The 17,232-nt window shown below is 41.3% G+C and overlaps 1 long non-coding RNA gene across 1 annotated transcript in view; it reads right to left on the bottom strand.

Moving 5' to 3' along the window:
• Window positions 1-17,232, bottom strand: part of LOC138302162 (uncharacterized) — a 580,420-nt gene that overhangs the window by 231,618 nt on the left and 331,570 nt on the right. The gene's annotated exons all lie outside the window — the stretch shown is intronic.

Genomic DNA, 17,232 nt, shown 5'->3' on the forward strand with positions numbered 1-17,232 from the left:
CATAACCACTGCCTTCCAATTGGGTGCTTTATTTTTCTTGGTGCTTTCTCTATTTAAATCTTTAAAAATCATATCTCTGGTTTCCCTTTTTGGATTTTTTTATTTTTTATATTCTTTTCCTTATTACATGGTTCTCTATTTCTATACATTGTAGTGGGATTCTTATTGTGTGTGCCTTTGACTTTTAACTGTTTTGATACTTTTAAATGATATGCCCATTTTCTTTAAGTCTGTCTGCTCCAGCTAGCAGAGGTTGAGCTCAGGTTTAAATTACTGAAACCTTTGGCTCTAATAAGTCAGTTACTTTATCACTGGTGGTAGACTTCCAGCTACCAAATCTAATAAGTCACTCTCTTATAAGGATCATTGTACGTGTAGGGCTATCCTTCCAATTGACCTAGGAATCTTAAGAGGGTTCTATTAGAATTTTGACAGTTTTCCATTATACTATATTATCATAACATGTGTCTATGAATACCTAGAAACATTGGCTTCTAAACTTCAATTACTAACTTTGTCAGCTTCTTATTTGAATTGGAAATGTACGGAACAGGCCACAATATAAAAACAAACCTCACTAGCTGTAATGACAAGGTGGTGTGCAGGCCTACCCCATTCCCCTCCCTTCATGTGCCATCTATTTAGATCCCTTTGAACCTTAGTCATAGGACAGAATAACAGAGAAAAACAAACCGAAAAGAGCGTTCAGACTCTATGCTTCACACTTTGCGGTGCACAAGTTGTAGAAGTCTACTGTGTGATTAACACATTATTTTGAACTTTAGAAATTGTTACTAGTCAGGAGTAAACCTTTGTCTAATAAAGATATTCTTTTAATTTTTTAATTGGTCCAGAGAGGGTGCCTTCTTATTGGTAGAAATGTTACAAAATTTAGATAGATATGGGTTTTGACAGTGTAACTGTCATGCAGACCTACTGCTAACAGTGTATATAGAGTGGGATTTCGGTATGCCCCTTTCAAACATGGGCTTTCTTTGCCCAGCTTCTTTCAACCAATGGCTTGAGATGTTGTCAATCACACCTTGCCTCAGCCATGGAAGTGTTCATCTCTTATCTAGTGCTATTGTCTGTTTGGATGTATCCTACCATCTCCACTCGAGTGTTTGTACTGACCTGCATGAGGAACTACCTTACAATGGTAACTCTCTCTCCACTGCCGCTGGCTCCCTCCTGTGGATATCTCTCTAACGTGTTAGTGTTGAATGTGTTAGCACATTAAACCCAGACCTTTGTCAATGCTTGTTTTTTCACTATTAATCTGTTTATAACCAATTGTTTTTCTTTTTACACTCAGAGGGATTGCCATCCATGGGTCTCTGAAAAGGTCCAAGTATAAAAACAAAGCTTGAGTGAGATCAATTCCTAATCTCAAAGTGCCTTGGGTGCCTCGCTGATGAGAGGATTGCCGTTCAGCCTCATGACCTTCAGAGGTTTTCTCGATTTCTTGACACAAAATGGAACAATAACTCACTTTCTAGCATAATTAACCTAATTTTATAGAGGTAAGAGAGCTCTCATAAGTAGACATACCATTCAACTTAATGTACTCGAATTAGGACAACATCTGCCCAAAAGCAGCCATTCACCGGTGCTGCTACCCCCGCCTAAAATTCCCAACGCATTGCCATGGGAAAGCAATTCACTCTTCTGATCTCTCTTCTGCCACTTCCTGAACTAACCCCTTCTTTTTGAATCTGCACCTGCCCTATTAACATTCCTTGTTTTATTGTCTTCTGATTCTGTCAGTTAATTACTCTGTTTTGGGATATTGTATTCATTGTTGAGTTTTTTTTTACTACACCAATATGCTCTGGGTGTGCTATATACGAATACTAATACATTTCTCCATGGGTGCAGACTTGAGTTTCTGCAACTGTTTGCAAGGTCTGTTGTAGCACTCCAGTGGCGAGCCAGGCAAATGTAATTTCTTGAGCTCTTCTCCACATGGTGAATCTGAACAAATCTATGCAAATAGCAGACCTAAGCTAGTGCGGTCCTACAAGAGGATTTTGCAAATAGGGGTGTTTGTTCTTTAAGGAGTGCTGGCTAAGACACGCCTAGTGTACGGTGGCAGGGATAGGTCATGTCAGTAAAGGTAGCACTCAAAGACAGCAGTGCCTAGTTCTAGATATTTTACAGGGGCCCTAAATGCATCTTGTGTTTGTGCAGGAAAAAACTTCCTGAATTGAATGTTAGGCTAAGAAGGTCCACAGTCACACTGGCAGGAGGAAACTTTATGTGTAGGGAAACGGCAGTTTTAAGACAGGAGCAGGAAACTGGAGGTACTCCAACAGGATCAGTGACATAATATCGAAGCTAAAAATATCAGGCTACACAAATATTTAGTCAAAATTATCGTTGACACAAATATCATGTTCTCATAGTTATAATGATGAGTACAAAAATGTGGAAAAAAATGTTGCTCACACTAATATCGTAACAAATAACACAAAAATATTTTTTTTCTATAGATGGTATAAAATAGTAAAATTTAAATATTTAAATACATAACAATATGGGTATGTTTACATATACATATTTATAATCTACCACTATATATTTTTTCAGTACAGTATATTCATTTTTTGTATTTTTTCAATTTACTACTATAAAAACATAAATATGCATTCTAATAGATGAATATATAAAGTATACAAAAATGTAAGATTAAATAAAAAATATTAAATAACTTACCAAACTATTTTTTTAAACACATTTACTAGTGTGTGTGTGTATATATACCTATATCTATATCTATATATATATGTGTACATCTATGTGTGTATATATATATATATATATATATATATATATATATATATATATATATATATATATATATATAAATATCTCACATCCAATTCCCACTACTTCCCTGCAAACTACTTTCAGCAGATGGGTGCCTCCATTGTGACTGTGGTCTTCACGGAACAAGTTGCAAAACAAAACTTCCAGACAAGGAAAGCTTGGAGCACTCTTCGGGCTTCACAAACTTTCAATTTATTCAGGCAGACGCTTTTCAGCAATTAAGCCTTTCTCAATGCCAGGTGTATACAAAATAAGAACTCCCACATATAAACATTTCCTGCCATATCCCCATCGTACAGTGAAATTTTAGACATATAACAAATGTAACAAATAATAATATAATATAAATTGAAACATAACAATATTAATAAATATAATAAAGTCTGGTAATAATAGCATTATACTTCATAGGTTTAACATTTATTATTCACACTCCAGTCAGTGCAAAGGTAGGGAGAGAGTTGGACTCCGAAGAATAAAATGTATTATTCCCACTCCAGTCTGTGCTGCAGTGGGGAAAGCATTGGGCTCCGCAGGAGTAACATTTACTATTTCCACTCCAGTCTGTGCAACAGTAGGGAATGTGTTGGACTCCAGAGGGGTAAAATTTACAATTCCCACTTCAGTCTATGCAACAGTACGGGAAAGCGTTTGACTAAGGAGTGGTGAAATTTACTATTCCCGCTCTAGTATGTGCAACAATAGGGAAAGAGTTGGACATAAGAGGGGTACATTTTATTATTCCCACTCCAGTATATTCAACAGTAAAGAAAGCGTTGGACTGAGAAGGGGTAAAGTTTACTATTTCCACTCCAGTCCGTGCAGCAGTAAAGAAAGCAGATCACTTAAAACACCTAATTTAATAACTCAATTGAATCATCAAAAATCTAAAAATGTTAATATAAAAATTATATAGATTTAAAAAACAATTAAACATTTTACATAATTATTATTTTTTAAATAATTAATATCAACTAAAATAGCATTAATAATTGATCATTTATTACATTCTCACACAATACTCCCACAAACTCAGCAGCCCAGATTCGAATATAGTTTAAATAAATAAACAAATACAATTTTCAGGGACTCATTACGAGGCTGGAGGTCGCAGTGATGGTCGGACCGCAGCAACTGTGGCGTCATATTACAACCCTGGTGGGCGTACCAACCAGGGGACCGCCGTCTCCGCTGGGAACATGGTTCCCGACGGGTCGACAGTGGACGGAGTTGTAACCAGCCAGCGCCGCCTGGCTGAACATAACCACACTTTCTGCCACCCTTTCCATGGTGGTCACCCGAAAGACTGGTTAAAAACAAGTGCAGGGGACCCCTAATAGACAGTGCACATTCCGATGGTGCTACGATATTGGCCTTGGCTCCCTCAAGGGAGCCGAGGACAATACTGTAGCACTGTTCTCGCCACTCAGCCTGGCAGGAACCTCATAATGCAATCTTCCCGCCGGTCAGCCTGGCGGGAACATGGTAACATGTTTGGGGGGGGATACCTCTGCCATGCCGCCCTCCCCGCGACTTTGGCGGTCCTGTGGTAGGACCGCCAAAGCAGTATTCAGGCCCTAAGTATTAAAAAATAACTATTCATAAATGAATAATGAATTAATGATTAATTTTCAAATAACTTCCTATTACCCTACAAACAAACAACAACTAATATATAACATTAAAAATATAATAATTAAACAATTAACATACATAACTCAATTAAATATTTTAATAAAAATGAATAAATAATTTATAATTATTATTTAACTCCCCACCCTATACCGCTACAAACCCAACAACCTGCACCTAAAATATAACTTGAAAAAGTACACAATATACATAATTGTCACTTAAATTAATAATAATAATTCAAATGTAATTATTAATTATTTATACCTCATTAACTTCCCATCCGGTACCCCTGCAATCCTCAGAACATGCTACAACACTATAAATTACCATTATAAAAAAAAAAAATTATAAATAACGTAAAATTACAAATTATAATTAAAAATAGTATCAACAGCTATACAAACAATATAAAACATATACACTTAAAATATGACCAATGGCCACATGTAGCAAAGTTCTGAATTGCGACTTGCAAATTGCGAGTCAGAGCAACTCGCAATTTGCGAGTCGCAAATCCGAATGTAGGGTAGTGTTAACAGTTATACAAACAAATTAAAACATATACAATTAAAATATGACCAAGGGCCACATGTAACAAAGTTATGAATTGCGACTTGCAAATTGCGAGTCAGAGCGACTCGCAATTTGCGAGTCGCAAATCCGAATGTAGGGTAGTGTCCTTGACACTAATTGCGACTCGCAAGGGGGTCGCAAATACCTACCTCATGAATATTTGCGACCCCCTTGAGAATGGTGGCCCTCACAGGGATGGTGGCCTGCTGAAGACAGCAGACCACCATGTCTGTGACTGCTTTTCAATAAAGCAGTTTTTTTTTTTTGTAATGCAGCCCGTTTTCCTTAAAGGAAATCGAGATGCATTACAAAAACAAAAAATTTAACATTTTTGTTTCCTTTTTTTCGGACCACTGCCTGCTCTGAAAAAATGTCTTCTGTGACATTCACAAAGGGGAAGGGCTCCCAGGGGGACCCCTTCCTGTTTGCGATTGTGTTACCACCATCATTCGCGGTCACAAAACAATCCTACATCTCACTGCAAGTCACAATTAGGAAGGGAACACCTTTTGCGATTCGGGTTTGTGCATCAGGAAATGCTTTTTTGCACATCACAAACAGCCAGATTTGCTGTTTGCGAGGTGCAAAAAGCTTCGTACATGTGGCCCTAAAACACATAAACATAATTAAAAAATGATATTTTTTACAACTATATTATTGAAAACGATATTAACAACAGATATTATTGATAATGATATTACTTACCTAAAAATGTATATTTATGTCAACGATATTTCTATATCACAATATTTAATGTCACAATATTAAAAACTCGATATTTCTGTGGCTCTATATTTTGGATTTGATATTTTGTCCAAATACCCTGCAGTGAAGATTCCAGGAATTAAAATTCTTAACTTAGTGGATTGGGGCTCCTTGCAGCATATGCTAGGGACAGGTATAATGTGGCGAATTCCTTCAAGAACAGAAGCTTCACCTAAATGACCTTTCAGCACAGTTTTGATGGTGTAACAATCAATGATGTACAGAACTGCTAATAAATCCCATACCAATCAGTACACTTTTTGTGTAAGATAGTGATATAATTCTAGTTTTAAAAAGTAGATCGGAAAGGGCTTTTTTTAAAGAGCACCCAAAAAGTCCCCGCTTTTGCTGGAAGGCAAGACTTCTTAAATCTGAGAGATGGGGGGTAAGACCACATATGATAGCCATCAGTCCGCCTGGTGACAGGGAATAAAGATTTTTCTGCTTTACCACTTCTAGGGGTAGAGTTCCTGGGGCCTACCAAAGGTTTTGGATGGCTTTGCAGGAGCTTGTTGCTATCTATCTATCTATCTATCTATCTATCTATCTATCTATCTATCTATCTATCTATCTATTTATCTATTTATTTAGCACTGACATCTGCCCTCGAAGGACGGTCTCTTGGCATTACAGCAGAGGGAGATCACTTTTTTGTATAAAACACAACTGGCTTGTGTTCACACTTTATTAAACATTAATTAAATTCGAAAGGTTTGAGCCACATAAAAGAAAGGAGTCACCTCCTCAAACTTCAATTTTCACTAAGAAAGAGACATGCTTATTTGATTAGGCAATTAGGACAAACATTTAAAGACCTAGAATTCAGGCAGCTTTAAACAGGAGTTTATTTTGCAGTACAGACAGTATGTCCAGAATAAAAGAGGAATGCCTCCTCACTCACACTACAATGGACCATTCACAATCACATTCTGTTCTAGTACCGACGGTGCCACCACCACATGATCCAGACAATAATATAACACATCTCCCCACAAAGAAAAAAACAAGTATTTACAGAGCATAGAAGCACCAAACATTTACAGATCTAATTTGAAGATGTATACAGGTTAGTAGGAAATTACATCTCGTAGTCCTGCATCCATATTGGAGATCTATTAACTCATCTCTCCCAACAGCCCTTTGAGAAGTGTTCTCATTAACATGCAGATTAATTTCAGAATATACCAGCTTGATTTTCACTCACTGAGGCACCAACACAACAATTCCTTGGTTCCACACATTATCATCATTTAATTCCACCACATTTCTTTCCGTCCTTTTCACTGGCAATCAGAGAATGTAAAATATACATATCTTTTCTTACCATCCTCCCAAGATTTACTCTTGCCCAATCTCCTAAAGTGGACACCTCACTCCAGGTCATTATGTACAAGATCTCCAGTCCTGAATTTTGAACCTAAAAATCACTGATTTCAGTTGTACGAGTCCAATTACTTCCATGGAAGCAAAACAAGAGAACTCTACACAGAGAGGATTAGGCTTATGCCCAAAGGTCAAGGACTAGAAACATTACATTATCCGTAGTGACCTGAGGAAGATGGTCACATGACGGATTTCTACCCTGCATTCCCTCCTTTTAAACTTCATACACATTGTGGATTCTATACCACTATCCAGGTTGGAATTCTAATTATGAAACAGTTGGGAGCACCCTGCCTTACACTCCAGCATACAGTCAGACCCATTGCATCACGGTAAATGTATTACAGGTTCGTTCTTACTTTGTTAAGTAGTCTGTAGTTTTCACCTTAGTAGGTGCAGCTAGTGCTGTGTATCTTTGGACACATGTTTCTGGGTTTGGCCCTTCCTCAGTAGACAGCAGCAGGCTTTTCTTGGGGGTTGCTTGGGGGTTGCTGGAAATGCTGCCAAAAGTCCACTCAGGTCTCTCTACCACTCACTGGCACGCAGGTGCTTCAACCAGTGCTCGTCAGCTCGCTGGCTCAAGAGAGCATTCTTAAACAGGAAGCAGTTGGGAATACCCGGCCTCACACTCCAGCATACAGCCAGTCCCATTGCATCATGGTAAATGTAGTGAGTGGTACTGAGACCTGAGATAACTTTTAGCAGCATTTCCAGCAACCTGAGAGATAGACCTGCTTCTCTCTGCTGATGAAGGGCTAAACCCAGAAACACGTATCCAGAGATATACAGCACTAGCTGCATCTACTGAGGTGGTATACTACAGACTACTTTGTGAAGTTAAAACGAACTTGTACTGCATTTACCATGATGCAATAGGGCTGACTGCATGCTAGAGTGTGAAGCTGGGTGCTCCCAACGGTTTCCTGTTTGAAAAGGCTCCCTTGAGCCAGTAATCTGACGAGCTATGGTAGTAGCACCTGGGTGCCAGTGAGTGGTACTGAGACCTGAGAGGACTTTTGGCAGCATTTCCAGCAACCTGGGAGATAGACCTGCTGCTCTCTGCTGATGAAGGACTAAACCCAGAAACACATGTCCAGAGATATACAGCACTAGCTGCACTTACTAATGTGAAATACTACAGACTACTTTATGGAGTAAAAACAAACTTGTACTGCATTTAGCACGATGGAATGGAATGGGGCTGACTGCATGCTGGAGTGTGAGGTAGGGTACTCACAACTGTTTCCTGGAATTCTAATTATCTTCCCCTCATTTTCCTTCTCACCTCACCAACATTCATGGTTTTGTTAAAACAGAACATTGCCTTAATCCTCATGGCCTCATTTTCTCAAGTGGAGATGTGTCTTTTTTCTCTTCTCAGAGTAACCCTATAAGCCCATATCAATGTGTCCACTTCCTTCCATTTATCTGCTTTACACAGAGATAACCATATCCTCTCTTTAAATATCGCATTTCAACTTTCTATTTCCCCCATTGCTCTGCAGATAACAGAGAGGAGTGTGAATACGTTAAATTCCATGACGTCTTGGAAATATTTTCACCTCATGGGATACTGGAGTTGCTTTTCAACTTGCTAACAGAATGGGTCAAATATTTATTCTGTTTTTGGTGGAGTGATCACAGGAACTCCATTCATTGTTCTGGCCACGCACATAGACCAGAGGGAAGATCCATGAGCCACAGATGCCAAAAGGGGATAACTGCTTTAATTCCTAATATGGAGACACAGCTGTTGCTAGCAAATAAGGAATATGAGGTGGATCATGTAACCTGATGGGCTGTCCAGTGGGGAAAAAAAAAGCCATCGCTAGCAGTTCACCAAGTAAGTGGTACAGTGTTTGTTTCACTCCCCTTAATACGGCATACACTGCCTAGAAAGACAGAATGTAAAGGATAAGAAATGAACTAAAACTTCCATCTGGACTGCCCTAAAATATCCAGATCAGTTACCTCAACCATGACGTGCTAAAAAGAAAACACACAACTGTTGTTGCCTTCAGGTCTGACAAAGAGCTTTGAAGTGGAAATACATTGTTACTTATGTGAATTTCTAGCTACAAATTAACATTTAAACTCGAATAGAGTTTTTCATTTTACACGCTACAAAATGTACACATTCGGAATAAGAACTACGTTTGTTTATTCCTTCAAAAATGCGTTACTCCCACCTTCCAAAAGAGGAATACAAAATACTTTCACTTTAAAACCTTATCTGTTGCCTTGATCTCAAGAATCCAGACTCCAAAATTAGGGTCACTAGTGTAATCAGAGACACAACAGACACAGAGAAATTCATGATTGTAACTGGTGAGTGAGGAGGGTCAGTAGAACTCTCCCCCATGAAAGGGGTAGTTTTAATTCACTCCGGGGTAGTGATGGTCTGGTGTAAAGAAATGTATATTCAAGCGCAAAGGCAGACTGCTTATTTGGTCGTAGTCCTTCCAACATGAATAGAAATTAAATAAGGATCATGGCCATAGGCCGACCAACTCTTTCAGGCGACAGTCATACTGCATAAAGATATTCCTCATACATGGATCCCACCCATTCCTTATTGCATATTTACCATAGATCACAGGTAAAAGCAAGGAACCTGTTGGGGGTAGAGTGGGTCTACATGCATCGGTGGAGGGGATCAGCAGACCTCGTCCCCTGGGTATAGTTAAATACAATGACTCCAATTTCTATAGACTGCCCACAACCATGCAGTTAAGAAACATCTAAACAGGGAATGTTGCTCCTTGAGATTAGATTTTCTACTGTCAATCACTTAGAGATGGCACCTCGGTCAGTTGTGGAGGTAGAGACTCTTGTGATCTTGTGAAAACAAACAGGGGAAACTTATAATAGAAAAAGGAAATACAAAACGAAGGGGATACGAATGTGGACTGTCCACTTTGTCTACACGAATTCAGCTTCAAAACTGCTCATGCCCTTTAGGCCAAGCCAAATCTACAAAAGTGCTGTGCCTTGTTAATGAGCACCTCTCAGCACAGCTCATATCACTGAGTCCCCAAACACAGGCAGGAAGGCCTCAGTACAACTGTGTCCAAGTGAGCAGCAGGACTGTGGCCGATGGTAAAACTGGAAAATGTCAGCTACTGTTGCAGCGGCGGTGATTTCTGTGTTACACAGAGTCGAGCTGCTCTGCCAGGGATGGCTGTGATAAAGAGAGCAGTGCCACTGTGCCAAGGCTTCCTGAAATACACAGAAGGGTGCACACTTTTACAGGGATTCTTCAAACACGGTGGAGCGCAGGCTGTGCCAGGGATTCATGCGATAGATGGAGGGTTGCAAACTCTGCCAGGATTGTGTGTAATACATGGAGCATGTGCCAGGGATTCATGTCATACATGGAGTGGTGGGAAGTCTTCCAGGGATTTTTGTGCCCCTAAGGGCGGTGCGGCCTCTGCCCAAGTCACCGGGAGTCTTCACACTGGTAACCGAGGGAAGATCAGGTGCCCTCACTGAGACTGCCAGCTGCTCTGAAAACCTATCTCCAACAGCCACAAGGGGTCAAAGGTGGCAAGGAGTCCCAGTAAGAGCACTCCAGCTCTGCTCCCCTGCAGCAAAACTGCCGAACAACTTCAAAACTCCTAAGGTAACTTCAAAACTTTCTTTAATCACAAGAAGAGTAGAAAACGCGCCTGTGTGGGCTAGTCTGTGTCCCCTCCCGAGTCAGAGGAAAGCATTAATTTCCTCGAAAAACAGACGATGTGGAGAAATTTTAAGATATCACGCCAAAGAAGGTTTTCGTTGCTGCTACCGAGAGCCTTTGTGTCAATTTAGGCAAATATTGTGGCGTTTCCATGGTAATTCCTGTTTTGAATATCCTACACAGTCAATTTTTGAAAGCGTGCTTCCTGTTTGCGTTCTTACCCTGAACCTGTAAATAAGTTGATCTTTTAAAAAAAAAATCAAATCAAAACACATAAAGCTCGGCCGGTTTCCTGAAAACTCTGACAGGCCTGTTCTAGCTTTAGGAAATCAGCCTGCGCATGCAAACGTTATATCCTGTGTAAAAGCTGTGTGATTCAACCCAGCGTGTAAGCGCTACGTTTTGGGGCAGACTTCAGGTCAAACCTCTGTGTTTAAGGGCTCAATGTGTGGGACCTCTCTCATGAGCCTGTGTGTGAGCTCGCTAGGACATGCTCGCCGTGTGAACTCAGACTTTTAGAGCCCAGTGAGTAAGCCCTGTGTGTGAGCTCTCTAGGACATGCTCGCCGTGTGAACTCAGACTTTTAGAGCCCAGTGAGTAAGCCCTGTGTTTGAGGCTCTTCTCTTATACTCTCTGAATTTGGGGTCAATGCAAGTTTCGATCTACCATGTGTGCATGTAAACTCCGTGTTCTTGGACATCCCAGTGCTTAACCCCTGTGTTTTAGGGTTCAGCTTTTATGAGCTATACGTTTAGAGGCAAGCTCTGTGTTTTGTGGGATCAGTGTGCAAGGTCTGTGTTTAGAGGGATCCGCGTGCAAGCTCTATATTTTAGATCCCCAATTGTAAGCCCTATGTTTTACAGTCTGTACATAAGCTCCACTGGTGTAGAACTCATAGTGAGAGCAATGTTTTAGGGACCAGTCTTTAAGCTCTATGCTTTGGGCACTACGAGCATAAGCTCTAAGGCCCTCATTACAAGGGTGACGGTCGGACTGCTGCCCTCCAGGTGGTCCGACCGCCACATTAGGACCCTGGTGAACATGGTTCCAACGGGCTGATGGCGGATAGACTCGTGGGCAGCCACGGCGGCGCTAAGGGCTGATCACAACTTCTGTTTCTGCCAGCCTTTCCATGGTGATCACCCCACCATGGAAAGGCTGGTGGAAACACAGTGCAGGAGGCCCGTGCCGAGCAACCTCGGAATGCAGATGCTCTGCAAACAGTGTGCACTCCGAGGGTGCTGCAGAGCTTCGGTATTAGGAGCCAAGGCCGATACTGTAGCACTGTTCCGAGGAAACATTGTAATATGACTGGGGGGACGGGGCAGGGGGGAGGAGGAAGCAGCTATGATGGCTACCTCCTCCAGTGGCTTTGGAGGTTCGGAGTATTCTGACCACCAAAATCGTTAAGAGGCCCATGTGTTTTAGAGCACAGTGTGTAAACTTAAGGCTCAATGTGTAAACTGTGTTTCGGGCTGAATATGTTTGTCCAGTGTTTAGCGTGTTCAGACATTGATAATGCACATCAGACGCTGATTGAGGTGAGGCTTGGCAACACCACTTTCTCATAAATCATTATTTTCACCAAGGACCGCAAAACATACAGCATTCTCGATACCCACTGGTACATTCATATTAACAGCTTCGCTAGTCCAGTAAACAACACATTTTACTTAACATGAAAGATCTCTCCCTCTGAAGTTTGCAGATGAGATAGGGTTCTAAAGAAAGACATGTTAACCAGTGACAGGACCTACAGAGATCTATACAGAATCAGCAACGTAGTGAAGAACGTGTGCGTCAAAAATGTCAACTACATCAATAGGTTTGTCCTAGAGAGGTTAGTAAGGAAATTCAGAGGTTTCAATGAAGCTCTGTAACCACCAGCCTCAATAAGAGATGATGCAGACTTTCACTTAATGACACAATGTATGTATTTTGAGGAATATGAGTGAATTCAAATTGATCTGGGTGATCATGTGAATTCTTGGGGAAGATAGGGCAATCTCTTTTGCAGTGTCCCAACTGCCTGCAACTAAAACATGACGTACCACCACATGATGCAGAATTTCCCCCTCCCCACCTCTGGCTCAATCCAGGCCTTCCTTCCTCCTTCGTGCACATAATGGTCTTTCTCCCTGCCCATTCATCTCCAGCTCCTCCCTGTGTCTGTTTGTTGGAAGGATTACATTTGTAAATACATTAGTCTAGAGTTTGTGGATTCTTTCTTTCTTGTACAGCAATACAATAATCTGTAACAGAAACCAGTTCAGGAAGACCTTCAGTCTGCCTCCCTATTCAAATTGTGTGCAGCTATATCTGCACCATGGGCAATAATCCCTGAATGAATACTGCTCCAAAAGCTTCTTAAGCAATTTCCATATTATTAACAAAACCAAACACATATTTTTATCCTCATCTCTCATGCAATTAACCTATACCTGGGCATGCGTTTTCCATACTGGTGGTGCATCACATGCGTGGAAGTCACTTTGGCTAGGGCTTTCTCAAACTTAGGCCCATATTTATACTTTTTTTGGGCCGCATTTGCGTCGTTTTTTGACGCAAAATCGGCGCAAACTTACAAAATACCATTGTATTTTGCAAGTTTGCGCCAAAAAACGACGCAAATGCGGCGCTAAAAAAGTATAAATATGGGCCTTAGATTTTTCTATCTCCATTCCCTTACTACACCCTTATTTACAAGCAGGCACACAGTTAGGTGTTTTCTAGCTTTGTACTACAACTCATCCTGGGGTTGGGGTGGGGTAAATAGTGGTGCATGTCTAATAGATCTTTCCCATCTGTTCTCATTGGTGGGAGTTAGAAGAGTTCTTTCAAGCCTGCACACTGATCACCTTGCACTCGGTGACCTCCAGTCACAGCCTTGTTGGGCTTGCAGAGGTTCTGGGCATCTACAGCAGTGCACCTCCTTCATTCATACATTCATCCGATAGGCCCGTAACTAAAGGTTGTCACTGCTGCTTTGCCTCCCTTCTGCATTCTTCCAGAGCCTCCTGCTTCATACTGTGGATTAAACACACTCTTTTAACTCCTGATATCTCTGGATTTACCCATACCTACATAAAACAAGTTTATACCCTCGTCACTTGCCAAGACATCAATTCCAGTTTCAGTACTAACCTTTAGACAATTGATAAAGATAATCAGACTTCAGATCTTATAAATTATGAAGCACCCTAGAGCTCCTTGACGTGGTCGAAGAGTCGATCCAGTGCCATCACCCACTGAAGTACCCCAGATAATCCTCTCTATCACCTTCGTAGAGCCTGTGGTTGTCGTGTGGAGTCTGGTCCAGCTCCACTCCCCGCATGATGAAGCACAGACACTTTTCAGCCAAAGCACCGGGACTGTTAAAGAAAAATGTGTGCACACACCAACCTAAGTCAGAAAAGGTTTCGAACCAAAATAAAAATTAAGTAGCATCAACAGTTTCTCCTCTCAGGAGCCAAGATATATAAAAGAGAAGCTCTAAACATTATAGACTGGAACATCCTTAGAGCACGGTTAGCTTGAGCAAGAAAATATACCAATGGCAGCCACTTACACTGACGAAATAATTCTTAATTCACATTTCGTAAACTCTGTGTTGCGGGTTTCTGCATGTAAGCTCTCTAGTTTGTGGCCTTACTGCTTATAATTGTAATTAAAGATCCTGTGTAGGAATTCTCTGTTTTATAATGTAGAGTGTACATTTTGTATTTTGGAGTTTGATTGATAAGCTTTGAGTTTTAGGGACCCAGTGTGCCAGCAACACATTATGGTCCAGTACACATTCAGATACCAGGCAAATGCCAGAGTGGCTGAATGGCCTATGTGGCCCTGCACCTGAAGAGTGGTTCATGGGCATTGGAGAAACATACTACTTGCACCACCGTGCCACGTCCAATCAGTTTGAAGGATCTTCCTGGGACTCTGAATTGAAATGTGTACCTGCCACTGACTAATGCTTGTCTGTATACCTGATAATTTCCATAGCTGCTGTTGGAAATCGACTCAGCTGAGGACCAGCCTTTTTTCTGTATCAGAGACAAGAGAATGGCAAGAGTAAAGGAGTTATATCACAAGACCCACAGCGGAGAAACCGACAAACGGACCAAGACATTTCTGGTGACAAATGTAGATGGGGAGCAGTGAGTAGTGAACCTGTCTGACCTGAATACTCATCCTTTGCCTTTGACATTTATTTGCTGGAGTTGGTGATTCCCAAACTATGTAGTGAGAATAACCACTGTCGCTTGAAACTCCCCTCTGCCCTGACTGCCATCTAGTGTGGCACAGATGTCCCGCAACTGGCAGCCTATCTATGAGATCCTGTGATCGTGACCTTTGGCACAAGCTGAAGTGCCCATACGTTCAAGCCCCCTGAACAATAACGAAAGAGGGCCCTGGGAGAGTATGCTTCCTCTAGTTAATTAAGAACCCTGCGGTAGCTATCAAAATGTTGTCCCTTAATCATTTAGTAGTTGCCTATACTGACACTAGGAGCGCAAGGGATGAAAGACACCCTCCAGCGCCTGAAAAGCCTGACAATGACTTCTGAATTTGCATGTATTGGGTATGTCATAAGAACCACTGCTGGCAAGGTATCAGAATGTCCTGGCTCGCCAGAGATGTATGTCTTTTAAAAGTGTTACTTCTCCGTATAATAATTTTTAGGGCCGACCTGGAACCAGAAGCAGCACTGTCAGATGAGCCGCCATGCTACATCTAGCTAGTAATCGCAGCAAGCAGGCACGCGTGCTGTGAGCAAGTTCAATATATCAATAATTCAATTACCAGGTAGGATATCTTGTATTGAAGAGGGTCTTCTCCAGTCACAGGCACACACTAAGGGCAGTGTTGAAACAATAGATTGATAGGGCCTAGCAGGGGCCAAACAAGACCTGAACTTTGGGGTGGGGGGTGGCCTAACACTCACAGCAAGGGCCAACTCTAGTAGTGATGGCACCCGCTGCACAAGTGTTTTTTTTGCACCCCTTAACCTCCTTCACCATGAATTCCCTCACTACCACTTTCCAACAGAGCACCTCATCTCTGCATTGCCTCTCTCTGACGTTTTTTCATAACGCTACTCATAGTTCACTCACACTCAGTTCTGTGATCTGCAGGTACACGTTCTTTGCAGCCGGCACAATAACCCTCTGCACTACTTTACATTGAATCTAAACTGCCACTAGAGAAACTACCGATCTCTCACCAGTAGGAACATTAATCACAAGTTATCTTGACATTTTCATTGTTGCCTGAAAACTGCTAGATGTGCAAGGAAGTTCATGTCTTTTTAAACCAAAAGTAATTTTTTAACACAGTGCCTCCCACCAAAGTCAGCGGCAGCTGCAGCTGCACCAGTCGCACCCTAAAGCCAGCCCTGCTCCCAGCAATGTGGCAGGTCACGCAATTATAGAAATGGGTTTGGAGCTAACCTCATAGCCATTATAGGAGGAAATCAAAGTGACAAATGATGCAGTTTAAACAATTTGAACAAACCTGACAGTATAAAAAACATACATTTTGTAGATTAGACACTGTTCCTAGACTGCAACTCATTGCAGGTCTAGCAAAACGCTCCTGATCCACTGTTGGCTGAAGGTACAGTTTTACTTTACCCAATGAGATGTTGTAAAATATTCATGGGTAAGGCTGACATTAGGCTTAGTAACATGTCTCAATTTGAGCCGATAGATGAAGGTGGAGCCCATGGCACTCATTTTTAGGGGCCCACACATATTTGTCCTCATCAGACTTAGTTACAGAACAATAGAGAGAAACACCCAAAAGTGAAACAGGAGAAAGAGAAAGCTGGCAAAATTGTGACCAAGGAAGAAAGCAAAGATGAAGGTCAGCTTTGAAGGACTTAGGACAGGTTACTCTGAAGCAAGGCAGGCATCATGTCTCATGGTGTTCCTGGCTCCAGTCAGGTTTTCCTGCTACCTACTCCTGGGTTGTTTTTCATAAGAAAAGAATACTAAACATCCATGCCGCGCACCATATAAAGGTTGTGTAGTGGCTATTCCTTTACGCGTCTGCTGTACAGATATGGGCAATTATAAGAGAGAGAATATATATTTAGTTCTATAATTACTCACTGAGGCACAAATATGCATCAATTTAGGATCCATGCAGTGACACATTTAATGGAGTCTGCTAAACATGAACGGAGTGAAGAAACTATAAGTGAGCCCATATTAATTGAGGAAAATATAAGTTGCATGGATATGCACTGGTAGAAAGTATACATGTTCCGACAGGACAACTGTGCACTACCTAGTTCCTTATTGTCACTGTCATCCACTTAAGAAGATTTCCATGAATCAAAGGCAGAATGGGTGCAGATAGGAACTGTG

This window comes from Pleurodeles waltl, chromosome 6 (assembly GCF_031143425.1).
Source record: "Pleurodeles waltl isolate 20211129_DDA chromosome 6, aPleWal1.hap1.20221129, whole genome shotgun sequence".
Taxonomy (NCBI): Eukaryota; Metazoa; Chordata; class Amphibia; order Caudata; family Salamandridae; genus Pleurodeles; species Pleurodeles waltl.